Below are 4,061 nucleotides of genomic sequence, written 5' to 3'. Positions count from 1 at the left end.
AGGAGCATCGCCCCCCTCCAGGCCACAGCCCTGGCCGGCTCTCAGCTCTATTTTTAGCTCTATGGACAGGGTTGTTTTTCTTTCTTTTTCCCTGGAAAGGGAAACACAGCCCAGCCACCCTCAGACTCACCCCAGACCCTCAGCTTCACAAGAACAGACTGAGCCCCTCTCCCCAGCAAAGCCCCCTCCTCTGGCCTTGCCCTGATCCCTGCCTCCTGGGGCACCGAGAGCCTCCTCCTCTTTCTGGCAGCCTGCCCAGCTCAGGCGGCAGCTGGGCTCAGCGTGTGTGTAGGGGTGGGGGGTGGGGCGGGGAAAAGGCATCAAGCTACTGCCCACTCCCTCATTCCCTGGGGGTAGGAGCTCGCCCTCCTTTTGCTAGGGGGGTAGGCCCACTCCGGTATTGAGGGGGCGTTTACACTCATGAATTTTCTCGGGGAGGAGACTCGGAATCCCACAAGGAGTGGAGGTGAGGGTAGGAAGGGGACCCGCAGGCGCTCAGACAGCTGCTTTCTGGGCTGCGGGTAATAGGCAGGGGCAGCTGTCCACTGCCATCAAGGGCCTGTCTCCGAAACTCTCCGGGATCTAGACACCAAGAATGTGCTGGGAAGAAGGACGTCCAGGAACCCGAGTAACCCCAGCCCTGCCCAGCAGCCCGGCCCTCCTGCTCCGCCCCGGCTCCAGGGGGCGCTGTGCTCCGGTGCCTGGGAGAGGGTTTATCCCGGCTCCAGGCGGAGAATGGAACGCCGTCCGGCCTGGGACCTAGCAAACGCGCCCCGGACTGGTGGGTTTGGGGGCACCGGCCACTGATCTGCGGAGCGATCACGTGCCCCGCGCCTGTTTACGTTTTGGTCTTCACCTGCGGGCGGCCAGGAAGCAGGAACCTCTGGGTGCGTCCCACCCGGCCCGCCCCCGTCATTGGTCACGGGGGTGCCCCTTTCCCCTACCCAATACGCGACGGCAGAGTGCTCTGCCCGCTGGGGGTACGCGCGCGCCGGCAGGCGCTGTCCCTGGGAGTGCAAGGGTAGCCAACTGGACGCGTCCTTTCCGAGTGCATGTCTGTTCGCGTGTCCCAGTGCGGGCGTGGGTCTGTGCACGCGTGTGTGGGGACCCGTTGGCATGCGTTTCCGTGTCGCTTCCCTGTTCGGACTCTTCGCCTGCGCCCGACCCCCTTCCTCATCCCCACCCCCAGCTTCTCCAGAAGCGGAAAGTTTGCTCTGGAGCAGGCATGTGCGGGAGGCGGGAGTTACTGCACCTCCGCCGCCCACCACTCACCCAGCGCCACCTGCGCCTCGGCTACAGCTCCGGCGCCTCTCCTGCTCCAACGCGCCCGCCTCCTCGCGACAACGCCGGCTCCCTAGCCCGCTCCGAACTCTGGGCTCAGGGTTCCCGGCGCCCGCCTGGCCGGACCTGGTGGAGCAGAGCGGGGCGGGGCAGGGCGGCTCAGGCCGCGCCCCCCACCCGGGGAGGGGAGTGGTCTGCCCCGCACCCCACCAACAGCCGACCCAGTGCCCAGCCCAACAGTGGCTAGACCGTGGCCGAGGATGCCTCTCTGACCTCTGACTTCACAGCTTACCGGACTTGGTTTTCCACCTGGGGAAGGGGGCGAGCATCACGTGACCAAGAATTCTGCTACCTGGCTGCCTTAACTAAGCTGCCTATAGAGCCTGACTCCAACACTCTTCCCTGCTCGGTTGGGAGCCCAACCAGTCCACTCTGGGCCCAATCCCCAAGCACAGGGAAAACCCCTGGGAAGCACACAAAGAAGACTTGAGTTTCACCAGAGTAGCTCCCACCTACCCCCACCATGCACACACCTCACTTGGGGCCGCCCAAGCAGACCAGCACAGCCCCCTCCCTGGAGTAAGTGTCTGCCCAGGTGAGCAGGCCGGCCGGTTTTGACCTCCCAGGGGGCATGGCTGGGCTTCTCTTAGACTCATCAAGTCCCACCCACAGGCACAAACAGGAAGTTGACCTGTATTGCAAGGAGGCCCCAAGGGCTCCCTCCCGCCATGGCACTCAAGGCAGCATGTGGGTAGGTCTACAGGTATCTGGGCCATATGGGCTGCAGGAGACCTCGGTGAGTTGTGGCTTCTGAAACCCATCCACAGCAGAGAGGAAGCTGCTGGAGGACCAAAGCTGACCCTTCACAGCCAAGTGTGACACACACTGTCCATCAGAGGACAGGGCTGCAGATCCAACTGGACCCGGCTCAGCCAGGCCTTTCCTGAATTCTCAGGGAGATTTTTTTGAAATGTTTTTTCTTCCCAATCCACCGAACCTGTGAGTCAGGGAGATTCTTACCATCCAGTTGGCTGTAGGCAGACCAGTCCTGTCCCAGGAAATCTGCATAGGCCCTAGGGACCCCCCACTGCTTTCTAGAATCCAGGGATCTGAATAGACTGGGCCCCGGTCATGACATGGGGTGTTTAAGGCAGGCATGGAGTAGAATGCATTTGTGCAGGGAGTGGGGCTGGGGGGTTATTGGCTTCCCGTCCCCATCATTCTGGTTTGTGCTGTGAGGGGGTGTCTACTAGAAGGGTGGGGCAAGACAAACAGGCTAATCTGTATCTATCCCTCTATTCCCAGTTCAGAGACCTAACAAAGGTCCCCTACTGGAAACCTCTAAAGGATCTCCTGAGAACCCACCAGGCATTCCACGGAGACATGAATGTGGAACCCACATCCTTCCAGGTAGGACTCCTCTGGTATTGCCCCTCTGGAAGACACGGCTGCCGTTCACTATTACAGGCTCTGGATGAGGCCTGTACCAGCCGACGGCTGGGAATGATTACTGTGGGATTAGGAAGGCCTGGCTCCAGCCAGTCTGGGAGAGACCCCCAAGAAGGGAGGCCCTAGAGGAGCTCTCCCCACCCCCAGGTTCTTCCTCACAGAGAGCAGCTTTCCAGCAGCCTTGCTCCGCATGTTTCAGGAGACATTTGTGGCCACAGTTCTAACACTCCAGAGACCACAGACCCCTCCACCAGTCCCAGAAGGCCCTTCTTAGGTTGAAAGGAAGACCCTGACAAGGCAGCCCTGCTTCCAGAGGGAGCAAGAAACCTTCCCCCAAGCCTTACAAAAGGATTCTCCCCAGCCCTCTCAGAACATCTTGCATTCTCACGACTCTTTCAGGCAAATCCAAAGGGAAACTGGGACTTCTGGATATCAGAGGACGAGAGACGGGAAGGTGTCATCATTTAGGCATATTTCTGACAGTGCCTCTGAATCACCTATTTTACAGTCTCCTCCAGGGCTTGCTAAATATGAGGATTACTGTACCCCTCCTCAAATTTCCAGGATGAGAAATGCATGTGGTGGAGGATGGGGGGAGAATGGGGCCCAGGTTCTACATTTTTCACAAATCTCCATGAGTTCTGGCACACATTAACATAAGAGAATCATGGAGAGGGTACAGGAGATGGAGGGGAGTAGAGAGAATATGTTGAGTCTAAGTCCACTTGGGAGTTGAGTGGCTCACACCACAGAGGAATGGCCAGTCAGGGAGGGCCCGGGCATGTGGCCCAGGAATCAGCACCTGTGCCAGGAATCACTCGAGAGCCTCAGGGAAGTTAGGTATGAGAACAGACCATCTTGTTTTCCCTAGGCTAAGAAGAGATGGAAAGGGGAGGTGGAGTGTGAAGGCCCTTTAATGTCCCTGCTTCCTTGGAAGCCCACCGCTGAAAGGCTGCAAGCAGTGGGAGGGAAACCATCTATTCCCAATCCTGAGGGAAATTCAGCTAAGGACTAGGGAGACACCTGGTGGATGAATTAAGAAAAAGCACAGAAACAGAGGCAATGTAAAAATATTAGTAAAACTGGAAAAGGCTCTACAAAACGTCCTAACTCCAGGTGTCTGAGGCAGCATACAATGGCATCAGTATCTAGGTGGCAGGCACTCTGGGCTGACAGCTTCCTTCTATGGCTCTATGGCCAAGCAACCCAGCAGGAGGCAGCTCCCACCTGTGACGCCCTGATATTGCAGGGCTAAGCACCTAGAATCCAATTCTAGTCATTGCTACCTCATGCCAGGCTCTACAAAGTGGGGAGCAGAGGGGCTTGGGATC

Source organism: Sapajus apella, unplaced genomic scaffold, assembly GCF_009761245.1.
Source record: "Sapajus apella isolate SASKATOON/1434 unplaced genomic scaffold, GSC_monkey_1.0 scaffold13, whole genome shotgun sequence".
In the NCBI taxonomy this organism is placed as follows: Eukaryota; Metazoa; Chordata; class Mammalia; order Primates; family Cebidae; genus Sapajus; species Sapajus apella.
This window is presented reverse-complemented; position numbering follows the sequence as displayed.